Below are 17,838 nucleotides of genomic sequence, written 5' to 3'. Positions count from 1 at the left end.
ATGGAGCCTTTCGGCTTCATTTCCCGGTTCCCTACTGCGCATGCGCGAGCCGCGCGGCGCAATCCGGACGGTCCCCGCTGCCTCTGGGAGCTGTGTGTTTCCCAGCAGGCAGCGGGGCACTTGCTGAAGGGGGCGGGCGCTTGCGGAACGGGGGCGTAACCTACGCTCGTTCCGCAGAGAGCTAGCCCGGAAGTGGGTGCAGTTACCTGGATTATCCAGGTAACTGCACCCCCCTCCCCCCTGAAAGGTGCCGATTGTGGCGCCGGAGGGGGGGGGGGATTCCGATGAGCGGAGGTCCATTTTAGGGTGGACCTCCGCTTTAATCCATATATGGGCACACAATTAAGATCTACCTTCAGTAATTACTCCTCCAAAATGCATTTTCCACAACTCACAATCATAGGAACAAATAGAAAGAAAGACCAATAGTGCTTTCCATATACAATTTATTTAGATAAAAAGAGTTAAAAACACACATACTTAACCACTTACAGACCGGACCATTTTGCTGGTCAAAGACCAGACCACTTTTTGCGATTTGGCACTGCGTCGCTTTAACTGACAATTGCGCTGTCGTGCGACGTGGCTCCCAAACAAAATGTACGTCCTTTTTTTTCCCACAAATAGAGCTTTCTTTTGGTGGTATTTGATCACCCCTGCGTTTTTTATTTTTTGCGCTATAAATGAAAATAGAGCGACAATTTTGAAAAAAACGCATTATTTTTAACTTTTTGTTATAATAAATATCCCCCAAAAATATATTAAAAAAACATTTTTTTCCTTCAGTTTAGGCCGATACATATTCTTCTACATATTTTTGGTAGAAAAAAAATCGCAATAAGCGATTATTGATTGGTTTGCGCAAAAGTTATAGCGTTTACAAAATAGGGATAGTTTTATGGCATTTTTATTAATAATTTTTTATTATTTTTTTTACTAGTAATGGCGGCGATCAGCGATTTTTATTGTGCTGCGACGTTGCGGTGGACACATCGGACATTTTTGACACAATTTTGGGACCATTGTCATTTATACAGTAATCACTGCTATATAAATGCAGTGATTCCTGTGTAAATGACACTGGCAGTGAAGGGGTTAACCAGTGAGTGGCAGTGTAGGGGTTAAGTGTTCCTAGGGGTGTGTTACTAACTGTGGGGGGGTTGGGCTTTCATTTAGTGAACACTGATCTCTGCTTCAATCACATGGAGCAGAGATCAGCGTCACTAGTTGCTAGGCAGAATGGGGAAATGCTGTTTACACGGCATTTCCTCCATTCAGCCGCCCCGTGAGACGATCGCGGGTATGCCCGCGGCGATCGAGTCTGCGGGACCCGCGACCGGACTCATGGGGGTCCCGACCGGCACGCGAGCGCGCCGCCGGCGGCACGCGAGCGATGGCAGGGCGGCATTGAAGATTGGATGTACCTGTACGGCAATATGCCTGCCCGTGCCATTCTGCCGACGTACGTCGGCGTGCGCCGGTCGGGAACCGGTTAAAAGAAGTAAAAAATATACACATATCAGTGTATAGAAATACTCCAGCTCACCGCTAGTTTCCAAATGTACAGCATGATGGCAGCAATGGCAGGTTCCACTCCTATACTCATTACGCCCGCCAAAGGGCTTCCACAGTAGGTAGCAAGCCGCCTGGACCATTACACTTATAAACACATATTAATCAACAACAAACTATCCTAGTTTCCAGTTCAGAATAGCACTTCCTGCCTCGTGGCCTAGGGTTGCCACTTTTTCTTCAAGCCAAACGCAAACAATTTAGTGGTGCACAGTAAAGAGAATAGTCCAAAGAGAATAGTAATGTGGTATACATAGTGCCCCCTAACCCTCCTGTCAAGCCCTGTTCCAAGCCACATTCCTGTCTGAATAATGTGTCTGGGGTTTCAGGTGGACTTAAACCTGGACATATGATTCAAAACCCGGACTGTCCGCGTGAATCCTGGACAGGTGGCAACCCTATCATGTCCTGACACTGGAAATTACGTCATTGTTCCCCCGGAAGTGACAACATAAATACATCTTTTCCAGTCTGGACAGACACCACCATTTTGATAGCACAGATAGAGGGCAGCGATACAGGAAGCTATCTGTGCTGAACGAGAGTCTGGAGTGGTGAGGTATTGAGGATAGTCTGTGCTCGCACTGAGAGTTAGTAGAGCGGGCTAGTTATAAAAAAAAGTGATTCAACCCTGGTGCAAAGGGAATGCACTTTATAATGTAAGCATGTATATTGGTATTTTTGTTGAGATTATATTTATATAAAAGGTTTTACACTATTGGAATTCTCTCTCTTCCGTTTTATGGCAATAATTACCCTGGAGTGGGAAAGCTGCTGCCTAGGATTATTAACCTCTTGGGGGAAAATTGCATTTTGACCATTCTTTCCAGAGTGGTCATGGTCATCTGGTCATCTACGGATGCCACCCGTCCCGCTCAGGTACCGGCCTGGGCTCAAGGGGTGGTGTCAGTCTGCTCCGAGTACAAATATAATACAGCAACTAGCAGTTTTGTGCTCAGTCCCAAATGTTCAGTGAGTGTTGCATTGTTATCACTTTACATCTAAAAAGAACAGACATTTTAATACTATTTGTAGAAAGTAGCGGGCTACAAACCAGACTTTAAGCACTTACGCTGCAGCTGTTTTGACAGACAGGGCTGCCTATGGTTTGTGTGGTTTTTTTTGCGTTGCGTATGCTTTTGCATTTCTTGGGCAGTTGGTGTTTTCTTGTGCAGTTCACATTTCTCGGGCAGTTGCATTTTCTTGTGTGATTTACGTTTTCTTGTGCTATTTGCGTTCCCGTGCAGTTTGCGTTTTTCTCACGCAGTTTACGTTTTTCTTGTGCAATTTACGCTCTCATGCAATTTAAGTATTCTCGTGCAATTTACGTTCTCATGCAATTTACATTTTCTCGTACAAATTAAATTTTCGCATGCAATTTAGGTTTTCTCATTCAATTTACGTTCTCATGTAATTTATGTTTTCTCATGCTATTTACATTTTCTCATATAATTTACGGTTCTCGTGCAGCTTACGGTTTCTCATGCAGCTTACGGTTTCTCATATAGTTACAGTTTCTCATGCAATTTTAGTTTTCTCATGTAATTTTCGTTTTCTCATGCAATTTACGTTCTCATGCAATTTACGGTTCTCATGCAATTTACGTTTTTCATGCAATTTATGTTTTTCATGCATTTTACGTTCTCATGCAATTTACGCTCTCATGTAATTTATGTTTTCTCATGCAATTTATGCTCTCATGTAATTTACGGTTCTCATGCAATTTACGGTTCTCATGCAAGTTACGGTTTCTCATGCAGTTACAGTTTCTCATGCAATCTTTGGTTTCCTCAGGCAATCTTTTTGCTTCTCATGCCAGTTTTCTTATGTGTCCCTTGTTTCTTACGTGTCCCCATGTTTCTTACATGTCCCCAGGTTTCTTGTGTGTTCCCATGTTGCTTATGTTTTCCCGTGTTGTCTTACGTTTTCCCGTGTTGTCTTACGTTTTCCGGTGCTTCTTACGTTTTCCCATGTTTCTTACGTTTTCCCATGTTTCTTACGTTTCCTGTGATTGTTGGCCCACTATCTTCTCGCCTGCATTCCATACGTCATACATGCAAGGTATGTTTTCTCGTGCAAGATATGTTTTCTCGTGTTTTCTCTTCTCATGTTCTTGCGTGTCCCGTGTTTTCTTACGTCTCCAGTGTTTCTTATGTCTCCAGTGTTTCTTACGTCTCCAGTGTTCTTGCATTTTCAGTGTTTCTCACCTTTCATGCCACATGCCTTTTTTTTCACCTTGTTTCCTTTTGTTTTGCTGTATTTCTGTTTTTGCTTGTGCTCGGATCCAGGATCTGTCACGTCTACAGATCTATACGGGCTGAGGTTTCGTTTTTAATTGATTGTTGTCCCACAATCTTCTTACCATACATCATACGTGCACATTCACCATTACACATTTACTACTATCCACCACGGTATGTGGGTACCTTAGCCCTGAGTGTTAGTTTTAAATTTCCTGTCTTGGCACTGCAGGTTGCTCAGGCTCGCTTACTGCATATAGTAGGGTGGTGTTGTCATCAGGGTGGTGTTGTCATCAGGTTTCATTTTCATGCGCTGTTGGTCTTGTCATTTCTGCACCCACATTTCTCATATTTCTCAGGTTCCAGGGGGGCCATGAGCTGATGGTCTGTTATGTTCTTGGGTCGTTTTCACACAGCTGGGTTGTCCAGGTTCTTCCACTGCAGATTTCCGATCACACTATTTTAACAGGTTGAGGTGATCGTTTTTAATTGGCTTGTTGGGTGGCAAGTCTCCTCATCTGTTCTTATGCTGCTTACATATTTCATTCCAATTTCTCATGCAATTTACCATATTTATCGGTGTATAACATGGGCCGGCGTATAACACGCACCCCAAGTTTAGGAGGGAATTTAAAAAAAAAAAACTTTTAGGAGGGAAGTTTAAGGAAAAAAACTTACATTTAAATGCCCATCAGTGCAGCCTTGTCAGTGTCATTTGCAGCCTTGCATTGCAGCCTTGTCAGTCATTTGCAGCCTTGTCAGTAATATGCAGCCTTGCATTTGCAGCCTTGTCAGTCATATGCAGCCTTGTCAGTCATTTGCAGCCTTGTCAGTCGTTTGCAGCCTTGTCAGTAATTTACCGTTAAAAAATAGCACCGGTAGTTCTCAGCCGTTCTTGGTGCCTTTCGGGTATTTTCGGCCGCACTCGGCCATTCTCGGCTATTTTCGACCGCACTCGGCCGTTCTCTGCTATTTTCGGCCACACTCGGCTGTTTTCGGTGGCTTTTGGCTTTCTGAAAGCCGCCGAGAGTGGCCAAGTGTGGCCAAAGATAGCTGAGAATGGCCGAAGATAGCCGCGAATGGCTGAGTGCGGACGAAAATACACAGAAGCCGCAGATAGCGGCAGAAAGATTCCAGAAGCAGGGGAGTGGAGCTTCTGGCCTAGGGTCTCGCTTATTTCTGGCCAATCAACTGGTTTCCTGTTACATCTGCATGCTCGCAAGACGTGGCAATCGGGGGTCAGCGCTGTTATCAGGTTCTTGGAGCCTGGCAAGGTGTGGTGCCCGGTGTTTGGTTTTAACTAGCTCGTTGGTACTACATTTGTCAAACCCTGGGATGGTGTTCTGTTGCTTTTTCCTGATGCTCCCCTCTCTGCAGCCAAATGCATACTTCATTGCCGCCCTCTTGTTTGGCCAAACAGGGTCTGGACCCTTAAGCATATTTTGGCTTTTTCTTTCAGGATAGGAGTAGCTGTGACTTGCGCCAGGGGGCCCCAGCCCTTATAATTCGGTAGTTGGGTAGGTGGAGGTCATCTTGTTTCTCTGGGCATGTCTCAGTGTCACTTTTGAGATAACGCAAGTATTTGTCAAATTTGGCAGGTCATATGTTAATTTAATGGGTAATAAATCTGGTTGGTAGCTTTCATCCTACTGTGTTATTTTTGTCCCCTTTTAGGCATACTGACCACGTGACCCCGACACACTTCAGGTCTATGTTCTCTGTTGCTTTTTGTTCCTTTCCTTTACTATCCACAGATTGACTCTGAGTACCGCAGGTCAGCCTGTGTTTGTAGGAGGAATCAGGCTGCATAAAGCCTGCCCTCATTTGCCTCCTCCCCTCGTGGTCGCTGGCTCTTGTGTCCCACCCACCCATTCCCTTTTTCTTTTCATTTCATTCATTTAATTTCAAACTTGGGTATGCCCCCTTTTAGGCATACTGACCACGTGACCCCGGCAACTTCAGGTCTATGTTGTCTGTTGCTTTTTGTTCCTTTCCTTTAGAATCCACAGATTGACTCCCGAGTACAATGGTAGATAATAGCACCAGGATAACACAAATGAGCGCTGTGTACTGAGGTTTAATAATTGCTGAAGATAGATACAAATTTGCGGCTATATATGGATAAAGATGTTTAACCTCTTAGGAAGCTTTAAGGTCCAATACAGAGGTGAACAGACCAAAAGAAAGCTGAGTGAAGTGTGTATTATCTAAGGAGGGTTATCACCTATATTATCACAGAAGATTATGGCACATTACACTACAGAAGATTTTTGGTTTTTGGACTTTTTTTATTATTCACTTTTAGTTATTGCATGGTGTGAGAACACTTTAGTGTTTCCCTTATAATCTGTGGGGGGTCTATATTGATTTTTGCACTTTTATTATGCATGCTTCATTTTATTACATGTTAATATTCACTGTCACATTGGATGTATAATCATGTATATGATATATCTTGGGTACCACTGCACTATTTTATGCATTGCTATCTTTCATCTATATCATCATTTGCTGTAAGTACATCTTCAAGTGCTGTAAGTACTAAACTGAATAAAAAAATATTGATGATATGCTTTTATCATTAAATGATTTTTACTTGTATAATTTATATGTAAGTATGTAATATCTAAGTAGTACTACCCACTGTAGGAGCCAGTGGATAGGATGGGTCCTCTGTTCTTTGCCTCGATCTTCTCAACAATCTCATCCCTTCTGAAACACCAGGTTGAGTGTACAAACATACAATATCACAGGAAATCACTGTCTGTGGTCCTTTTTTTATTTGCACTAACATATCATTTTTCAGAATAACCTTTTCGGGGTATGTCCACTTCTTAAAGGTCCAAGCAGTATGGCTACAATCACCTCAAGTATGACAGGAAATCACTGAAAGTAATACTTAAGCCCCGTACACACGAGCGGACTTAACTCCGAAGGAGTTTCCAACGGAGTTCCGCCGGAGTTCCGACAGAGTTCCGTGGAAACGGACTTGCCTACACACGATCACAACAAAGTCCACCCGTCTGGTACGCGGTGATGTATACCAGGTCTGACGAGACTATAAAACGGAAGTTCAATACCAAGTGCGCCACCCTTTGGGCTCCTTCTGCTAATTTCGTGTTTACCTCGTGTTAGCAGAAGTTTGGTGAGAGACGATTCGCGCTTTTCAGACTCGTATTTTTCAGAACGTTTAACTGCTTTTCAGTTTGTGCTTGTGAGGTTTGTATCTGTTTTTTAGTGCGTGTAGTCAGTTCGTCTCTGTATTTTGCAGTGCGATCTACTGCGCTCGCTGACTTTCAGCTCGCTCTTCACAGGCCTTGCTGTTCTTCAGTGACTTCTGTTAAGTTCGTTCTGACAAGCCGACCGTTGAAGCCATGTTGCGTGTACGTACTCGTCGTCGGGTTCGTGCTTTGCTTGTGCTTGGTGTTGTAGTTCATTCTTCAACCCAAGAACAGTCCGTGAACATGGTGTTGAGGAGTTCATGGACGAAGAATTGGTTGCTCCAGCGTGACCAGTTCTCGCACATGCCTTTGCTTCGTGAGATCCGGGAGAATAATCCTGATGATTTCAGGAATTATCTCCGGATGACGGACCCCATTTTTCACCGTCTGCTGGCTTTGCTGACCCCTTATATCAGCAGGCAGGATACCTGCATGCGGCAAGCTATCACTCCGGAGCAGAGGCTCATTGCCACGTTGCGCTACTTGGCGACAGGGAGAAGCCTTCAGGACCTAAAGTGCTCCACAGGCATCTCCCCCCAGGCTCTGGGGATCATTATTCCAGAGACCTGTTCTGCCATCATTCATGTCCTGCAGAAGGACTATATGAAGGTAAGTTTTATCCTTTAACATCACATTCTATGTATTTCATGATTGCTAATGTATTGCATTTCTTTCCTCATTCCCTAATTACCATGATTGCAATATGCTCTAATTTATATGCTCTGCCCTTTGTCCCCATGCATATTTGCCTCACTAACTTCCCCAGCATGCTCTTCTTAACCCATAAAACTATAGTCTAGTCACTTACCAATGTCTTTTGTCAGCTCCATAGTATTGCTTTCCCCTAAACACCCCCTAAAATGTCTACAAATGTGATGTGTGTGCTTCAATTCATGCAGAGTGACATATTTTTTTTTGGTTGTGCCAAACTCATTAGGAACCCCCCTCCCCCCAACTGCTAGGTCAGCTGATAGCAATCCTCTCATCTGCTGACTTTACCAAACCCAATATACACTCTACCTACCTTTTTGATGGTCACATTTATGGACAAATTCACCAAAGCATGTAGTGCAAGGGCCTGCCTCAATACTTTCAAATGCTATATTATTATATTATTTTCACTGTCTGCTGGCTTTGCTGACCCCTTATATCAGCAGGCAGGATACCTGCATGCGGCAAGCTATCACTCCGGAGCAGAGGCTCATCGCCACGTTGCGCTACTTGGCGACAGGGAGAAGCCTTCAGGACCTCAAGTTCTCTACAGGCATCTCCCCCCAGGCTCTGGGGATCATTATTCCAGAGACCTGTTCTGCCATCATACAGGTCCTGCAGGAGGACTATATTAAGGTATGATTTATCATTTAACATCACATTTTATTGTCTTTAATGTTTGCTAATGTCTTGTATTTCTTTCCTCAATCTCTAATTACCATGATTGCAATATGCTGTGAATGTCCCCTTTGTCCTCATGCATGCTGTAATCTTTTAATGCTCCTTTTTTGTCTTTCATGCATATTTGCCTTCATTAAACCTCACCAACATGCTATGGTAGGCCCATATCCACCTAGTCTAGTCACTTAAAATGTATTTTGTCAGCTCCATTGTATTGCTTTATCCTAAAACCAAACATTTAATATTATTCCAAATGGTCTGTGTCCCCTTAACTGAATCCCCCCCCCCCTTAATAGTATCCCAAATGGTCTGTGTGTCCTTAACTGGACCCCCCCCCCCCACTTAATATAATTCCAACTAGTCTGTGTGTCCTTAAATTAATGTTGAATTATATATTGTATTTTTAACCCACTTCAACCCTGGAATGATTTTCCCCCTTCCTGACCATCAGCACTTTTGTGATTTGGCAGTGCGTTGTTTGAATTGACAATTGTGCGTCCTTGTAACATGGCTCCTCTAGTAAATTATCTTCATTTTATTAGCACAAATAGAGGTTTTATTTGGTTGTCTTTGATCACCTCTGCTTTTTTATTTTTTGCGATTAACCACCAACAAAACCAAACCGCCTTTTTACAAATATGCATTATTTTTCACTTTTCGCTATAAGAAATATAGCCCCAAAAATATATGACCCTGATTTTTTTGGACATCATTTTATGCTGATACGTATTCTTAACCAAATTTGTTCAAATGAATTGCAATAAGCGTTTATTGATTGTTTTGTGCAAAAGTTCTAGCGTATCCAAAATATGGTCTATTTTGATGGCATTTTTTAAATCTTGCCATTTTTGTAAATAGTAATGGCGGTGCTAACCGTTTTAAATTTTTTTATTGTGACTGCCACATTATGGCGGACACATTGGACAATTTCCATACATTTTTGGGACCATTGTCATTAATACAGTGATCAATGCTCTAAAATTGTATTGATTACTGTAAAAATGTCACATGCAGTGAAGGTGTTAACCACAAGGGGGCCGAGGAATGGTTAAAGTGTGTTCTGGGTGAGTGTTTATTAACTGTCTGGGGGATGGGCTAGCAGTGACCTGACCCTGATCACTGCTCCCAATGACAGGGAGCAGACGATCGGTGTCCTGTGACTAGGCAGAAGCGGGAAAGAAAGTTTGTGTTGTAATGTACAATGTTTAATGTGCAAAAGTACTTATTTATTTTTTTTATGCTTTGCCTCCCCAGTTTCCTTCATCGCCACAGGAATGGCAGACTGTGGCATCCCATTTTGCCACCCGTTGGGACTTTCCCAACTGCGGTGGGGCGATAGATGGGAAGCATGTCCACATTGTGCCACCACCCCATTCGGGGTCGTACTATTATAACTACAAGGGGTTTCACAGTATTGTGTTAATGGCGGTGGTGTCGGCACAATATGAATTTATGTATGTGGACGTGGGGAAGAATGGCCGGATGTCGGATGGAGGAGTCTTCGCCCAGACGGAGTTCTACCACCGTCTACAGACAGGTGGCCTGGGATTGCCACCTGATACAGATAATGTTGAAGAACTCCCCTTCGTCTTCATAGCTGATGAAGCTTTCAGTCTGGACGAGCACGTCATGAGGCCATTCCCCCAAAGAACCCTCACCCCGGAGAGGAGGGTTTTCAACTACCGGCTGGCCAGAGCGAGAAGAGTTGTTGAAAATGCATTTGGAATAATGGCCAGCCGGTTCCGTGTTTTTCTAACTCCAATCAACATGGCGGAATACAAACTTAACCATGTTGTCCTTACATGTTGCATCTTGCACAATTATTTAAATAAGAACTCTTCTAATTATTTATCTTCATTTGTGCCTGAGGCTGGACTTGTTCCCGAAACTATGACAGGCCTGGATACTGGCCGTACTGGCTTGGCCCCCCAAAGTGCCCGTAACTTATTTTAATGGTAGGGGGGCCATTGCAATGCCACACAATCTTTAATTTTTAACAATTAAAATAATAAAAGAAGATCAAATCCGAATTTTGTTTTCTTGCTTGCTTTTGGTTTGTGCTGTCTCCTATGTTATCCTAGTGCACTTGTAGTGCCAAGTGTATTTTCATTAATTAAATAAGGCCCATTGTCACTGGAAACACAAAATCACTTTTCCCAAACTGGTATTGAGCATTGAAAGAATACGCCACACATTGTTGATTCTTAAAAATTTTAATTTGGCCACATTCACATGTGCCATTGAATATTTATATGAAAAAAAATTTTTGGGGGTTTATTTAAATTTCTTTTAAAAACATTTTTTAGTTTCCTTTTTTTTATATTTTTCAAATTAGTTTTTTGTTTTTTTGTTTTTTTTTAAATTTTGTTTTCTTTTTCGAAAAAATTATGAAAAATGTAACAACAATCAGCCACAATATTTATAATTTAGGAAGTAACAATCTTAAGAAAAACAAGGGAAATGAAGAACATGATCGATATTATGGAGAAACGGATTATATTCTCCCCAAAATATCGATCATGTTCTTCATTTCCTGCTGCATATTGTCAATCCGATTCTTCAGGAGATCCAGGCTAGTTCGCATGGCATCTATTTCCCCATTCCAGCACATTATCTGGCCAATCAGCCTTTGTGCGCTGTCACTGGAAAACGGGGCCCTTTCCACAACCAGAACATCACCTACAATAGATGATAAAAATTGGTTTAAAAAATATGCAGTCATACATGGATTTCAACAAGCTGGGGTGTCAGACACTCACCTGGTGGGGTGCCCATCTCCCCTACTTCCTCCACCTCTCCTTCCTCAACCTCTCCTTCCTCCACATCCTCGGGGGGGGGGGGGGGCACTGGTGCTTGGAAATGTGTCCCTTTTCACAACCTGAACATCACCTAAAATAGATGTAAAAACATGTGTTTTGAAATATGCAGGTATATATCGATTACCTGAAGCTGTGGTGTCAGACACTCACCTGGTGGGGTGCCCATCTCCTCTCCTTCCTCCACCTCTCCTTCCTCCACATGCACATCCACGGGGGGGATGGGGCTAACCTCACATTCATGCTGGCAAGGGCGGCGGTCCCTGGGATCCTGCTTTGTGAGTCTTTTCTCCCCTATGAGAAATTAACAAACAAAAAGGTATACTTTAGCACACAGATATTTAAGGCCAGAACTAGGAAGATGAAACCTTGATTAGAAGTGTTGTACAATTGTCTGTTTATGAAGAGATGCAAAATGTGAAGACATGATAAATCAATTCACTTTGCCAAAAACTACAATAATTCGCTTTTTGTGCCAAGTTTCACAGATGCCCAACCCCCCCCCCCCCAAGTATACCAAGGAACCCCGTGTGGTTTACCCTAATAAATGTTCTCTGGTGTCCCACACTTTTGCTCATGAGTGCAGATGTGTTTTTAACCAGCTGCCAAGTGTCCTCTCCTTCAATTCCACTGAATGTTCTTTTATAGTCATTGTAGTTTGAAACACATCTAAACCACAATGTCCTAATCTTTTTTTTGTTCATAAAAATTACACTGAAAAAAAATGAGGATTAAACCCTGTATCATAAACGAGGTTTGACACGAACAACGAACGAGGGTTTGTTATTAACGATACGATTACTGTATCCACCAACATGAAAGCAGCAATTTTTTACATTGTACAAAGGTAAAGCATATGGATCAGTATGCAATAATCATAATAGGAACACACGACAAGTACTTACTTTTTTTAAGAACTTTCTTGATCCTTCTGTACTGATCCGGCTCCCTCAATTTAAGGTCGGACCACCGTTTCCTCAATTGGTCTTTTGACCGTCGTACCCCAAAACGATTGTGCAGGGTCTTAACTACTTTGGCCATGATTCTGGCCTTGCGAAAGTTCGGATGGGTGTATGGTCCATGCTTGCCATCATAATCCTTACTTCGCAAGATTGCCACCATCTCCACCATCTCTTCAAAGGCCATATTTGAGGCCTTAAATCTCCTCTTTCCGGATTGGGACGTTTGTGGCTCCGGGGATTCGTGACTACTGGAGTCATTAATATCAAGCACCTGTTGTGTTTCCGCCATGTTTCTCCTACTGCGCACCGTAGAGAAAAGGGGGCGGGAAATATTCTTGGAAAAGAACGTCATGGGCGGGCAACGCAGGCGTGGTTCTACGTGTGCGCACTGTATATAACGCCAAAATGCACATGTCGTACATGCTTACATACGTTATGTGCGCACAAAAGGGGGGGAAAAAAAGACTTGACCAAAAGAACGTCATGGGCGGGCAACGCAGGCATGGTTCTACGCGTGCGCACTGTATATAACGCCAAAATGCACATGTCGTACGTGCTTACGTACATTATGTGCGCACAAGAGGGCGGGAAAAAAAGACTTGACCAAAAGAACGTCATGGGCGGGCAACGCAGGCGTGGTTCTACGCGTGCGCACTGTATATAACGCTAACATGCACATGTCGTACGTGCTTGGAGAAAATAGGAACGGAAGTTGTGAGCAAGCAAAACGAAGGTAAGTTTAAAAAAATTCCCCAAATCAGTGGCATATCCTGCTTATAGATTGGGGTCTATATTTGGCTAAGATTAGGAGAGTCTGGGCTAACATTATTGTTTTTGGCTTGTGTATTGTCTTTCAGAAAAATGAATCAGAAATTTAAAGATCCAGAATTTTTGAGCATATTTATTGATAAATACAAGGAGCTGACAAATCTGTGGCAAGTAAAGCACATTGATTATTATAATAAACCAATAAGGAGGGCAACGCTGGAGAAACTTCTGGTATTTGTGCAGACTAGGATCCCAGAGGCAGACGTGGACTTTGTGGAAAAGAAAATTCAAATATTGAGAAATATGTAGAGAAAGGAGAATAATAAAATCCTTAAATCCATCAGATCAGGAGCAGCAGCAGGTGATGTGTATGTACTCAGGCTGTGGTACTTTGACAAACTACGGTTTATTGGCGACCAGAGTAAGGCCAGGGAATCGCTTTCAACCCTTCCCTCCACCCTTCCCTCCACCCTTCCCTGCAGCATTCCCTCCACCCCAGCAGAGGCTGATGAGCAACCTGAGCCTTCCATCCTGGAAGAAGCGGATGCACCCAGCTGGAGCCAGGTAGTTTGTTACAATAAATAGTGATATTCATAATATTAATGATGTTAACTAGATGTTATAATTTAAACGCTATTATTGATGTTAAAAAAACAAATATTTTGACATATCAATTTACAGTAGTAGCCACAAATGTTTGTAACCAGCAGAAACAAGAAATAGTGGTGTCATAATGATACTCTTTTATATGTATTAACAGAATTTTGAAGTCAGGAGCTGAAAAATGTTTATGATTGATGAACAAAAAACTAAAACGATGTCCCTTTTTTATACACAGGATGAGCTCAGCCAGGAGGAAGGTGTGGAAAGTGGCAGGCAGGAGGAGGCTGGGCCCACTGTCAGCCAGGAGGTGGCCGGGCCCAGTAGGAGACTCACACAGTCGCAGGTGCCTCCCCTCCGTCTTCCGGGAAAAAGGCAAAAGAAGATGACGGTCACATAGGAGGAATCACTGCGCCTCATTCGAGAGGCTACAAATGTCTTAAGGAGCCCCCCTAAAGCTGAAGAGGCCTATGGCTGCTATATAGCCAGCCGGTTGCAGCAATTGGAGATGGGCCAACGCCTCCAATGTGAGAGAATCATTTTCTCGGCCTTGCAGAAGGGGCTGAGTGGCGAATTAACTGCCACAAGCGAAATCGTGGATCAAGTTCCTCCTGTTCCTCCTCCTCCTCCTGCCACAAGTACACCACCAGAGACACAGCCTCACAGGAAGGCTGCTGAGAAGTCTGCAGGGAAGGGTGCAGTGAAGGGTGGAGCGAAGAGAAGAAAGTGATGACCTGGCTTCACTCTGGTCTGACCAAAGACGCAGCCTGTTGTACCACAGCCTGGGGACATATATACCATCTGCTGCTGCTCTTGATCTCTGGGATTCAGGGACCATATTGTACTTCTCAATATGGCAATTTTCTTTTCCACAGACTTTAATGTTTGCCCTGGGGCCAAAAGGCTACACAAATGTCAGAAGTTTCTCCAGTGTTGCCTTCATTTTGATTTTTTGAACCAGAATAAATGGATATTTTTTGTGGAAAATATAATTGCCTATGTGTTTTTTGGTCAAAGACATTTCTAAAAGACAATGTGAAATTCACAAGGGACACCAACCTCCTTGAGGTTCCAAAAAAAAAAAAAAAATGTTATTGTGGTAACTTGTCACCAGAATAAAAATAAAAAGGTTATTGTGGTAATGACACACACAAAATAAAAAGGTTATTGTGGTAATGACACACACAAAATAAAAAGGTTATTGTGGTAATGACACACACAAAATAAAAAGGTTATTGTGGTAATGACACACACAAAATAAAAAGGTTATTGTGGTAATGAAAAAAAAAATAATAATAAAAAAGGTTTTTGGTGTTAACTTGACAAAATAATTAAATATGGAGATCACTAGAAAATAATTGGGAAAGAATATGGATGAAAAAAAAAAAAGAGGACTACCAAAAAAAACAAAAAAACATTATTACTGAGATGGGGCTTTAAAATAAAAACAATATCATTCATGAGATGAGGAGAAATAAGCCAGAAATGTGTTTTGTGAGAACTCTGTGAGTGAATATGAGCAGCAAAGCAACTTCGTTCTTCTAGCATTATAAAGAAGATGCGCTGCATTTAAACGAGCACAGAATTTGCAGCAAATCGAATGTGCTACTTCCAATACGAACTGGAGGTTTACAAGATCGAGCACTTCCGTCTCGTACTTGCTACAGAGCATGCGTCGTTTTTGGTCTGTAGGAACAGCATACAGACGAACGGAATTCTACATCGGAACTGGGTCCGGCGGAGTTCCGTCGGAAAAATTTGAAGCATGTTCCATTTTCTAAAGTCTGTCAGACTTTTGCGAATCAAAAGTCCGTTGCAGCCCACACACGATCGAATAGTCTGCCTGAATCATTCCGTCAGACTTTGGATGTTGAAAAGTCCGCTCGTGTGTACGCGGCATTAGTATCCAGTAGTAGTGCTATATCAAAGAAACCAGGTAGTAGAGGCAAACTTAATATATTGTCACCGAATATGGTTGGTAACTAGGCAAGCTAAATGTAATTTAGCATGCGAACCAGGCATTGGATGACACTGGGCATCCAAATCAGCATTAACAGTAGCAAGGCCATGTCATGTGCAGCAGCTAGCAGTAGTAAAATTAAAACTACTGAGTGCTAGACATGTGCAGAGTGAAATATTTCGTTTCATTATTTTGTTTTCGGCCGAAACCTAAATTTATTTAGTTACTCCCGAAATTTGTTTTTATTTATTTTGTTTTTCGTAAACTCGTAAATTCGTCCGAAAATCCACATGAATTTGTCAAATCTGTCTGCGAAGGCTTATGGTGTCTGTCGAATGGATAAAGAAGATTTGACGGAGCTGCTAAACTCTATGTAGCCTATAGGCGGAGCATTTGATTCCTGAAATGTACGATTGCAGCGTTGTACAGTTGGACGATCCCGTTGAATATTATTATAAACGTGTATGTTTTAAGTAGCTTTGTCGAATCTGCGTCGTTCATGTTGAATCTGCATCGTTCATGTCGAATGAATGCTCTATGTGCGTCTCCGCCGCAGCATCCAGGTGGTCAGTGTCGAATTGACAGGAGACTGAGGAGAGCGAAAATGGCGGCGACAGAGGCTAATATCAGGTCGGAGGCAGTATCACAGGAGGAGGAAGTCCCTGGGCCAACTAATGTGGCAGCAGGGACAAGAAAACAACAGCGCAGAAGGGGGAAACAAGCTGCATCCAGCAGGAAGCGTAACATTACTTGGACTCATATTGAGTCGCAGGTCCTAATAAAGGAAGCGCTTCTTTGCTGGATGCAGCTGTGTGGCCCCGGCTCCAGGGAGAACACGCCTGAGTGGAAGAGATGTAAATGGGAGGAGATCGCCAGGAAAGTGGAGGAAATGTACCACCACCAGCGTGACCCGACTGCCTGCCATAAAAAATTCAGCAACCTAAAACGGTAAGTAACGTGTCTGATTTATTTAAAAAAAAATTTTTTACATTTTAACCAATTCAGCCCCGGAGGATTTGGCTGCCAAATTACCGTGCCAATTTTTGCGATTCAGCACTGTGTCGCTTTAAAATTGCATGGTCGTGCAACGTGGCTCCCAAATAAAATTGGCCTTTTTTTCCCCTCAAAGAAAGCTTTCTTTTTTTTTACTTTTTGCTATATAAGTATCCCCCAAAAAATATTTAAAAAAAAATTTCCTCAGTTTAGGCCGATACGTATTCTTCTACATATTTTTGGTAAAAAAAAATCCCAATTAGGGATTATTCATTGGTTTGCGCAAAAGTTATAGCGTGTACAAAATAGGGGATAGTTTTATGGCATTTTTATTAATAATTATTCTTTTTACTAGTAATGGTGGCGATCAGCGATTTTTATTGTGACTGCGACAATATGCCGGACACATCGGACATTTTTGGCACCATTGTCATTTATACAGCAATCACTGCTATATAAATGCAGTGATTCCTGTGTAAATGACGCTGGCAGTGAAGGGGTTAACCAGGGGGTGGCAGTGTAGGAGTTAAGTCTGTCCTAGGGGCGTGTTACTAACTTTGCAGGGCGTGGCTGTGTGTTAGTGACTGAACACTGATCTCTGCTCCAATCACATGGAGCAGAGATCATTGTCACTTGTTGCTAGGCAGAATGGGGAGATGCTGTTTACAATGGCATCTCCCCATTCATCCGCCCCGTGAGACGATCGTGGGTATCCCTACAGCAATCGAGCCCGCGGGACCCCCGAGCAGACTCATGGGGGTCCCGACTGGCGGCACGCATGAGATGGCAGGGTGGCATATAGAAATGGACGTACCTGTACGCCAATATGCCTGCCCGTGCCATTCTGCCAACGTACATCGTCGCGCGCCGGTCGGGAAGTGGTTAACTGACAATTGCACGCTCCTGCGATGTACTACCCAAATTAAATGTATGCCCTTTTCCCGCCACATATAGAGCTTTTATTGGTGGCATTAGATCACCACACTGGGTTTTACATATTTTGTTATTGAAAAAAGAGTTAAATATAAGAAAATAAATAAAATAAAAAATTTTGTTATGGTGGCTGGACTTAACCAGCTTGCGGACCCGCCACCATATGTGGAGGGGTCCAAATCCACAAGTGGTTAATGCAAAAGAAGGGGGCGGAGGAGGAGTCCTCCACATCATCAACATGCAGTAAGTACTGTAGTAGTGATACTAATACAGTGGGTCCTTTTCCATTTGTCCAGCCTTCCATTGTCGATTCCAATGTCATTGCTTCTCGCTCAAGCAGTGACAGGTAGAGCCTCTATGAGGTTCTGTCAGGTAACGCAA

The sequence above is a fragment of the Lithobates pipiens genome, unplaced genomic scaffold (genome assembly GCF_037356315.1).
Source record: "Lithobates pipiens isolate NorthernLeopardFrog02 unplaced genomic scaffold, aLitPip1_a1.2 Scaffold_3, whole genome shotgun sequence".
Classification (NCBI taxonomy): domain Eukaryota; kingdom Metazoa; phylum Chordata; class Amphibia; order Anura; family Ranidae; genus Lithobates; species Lithobates pipiens.
Note: the sequence above shows the minus strand (reverse complement) of the source record.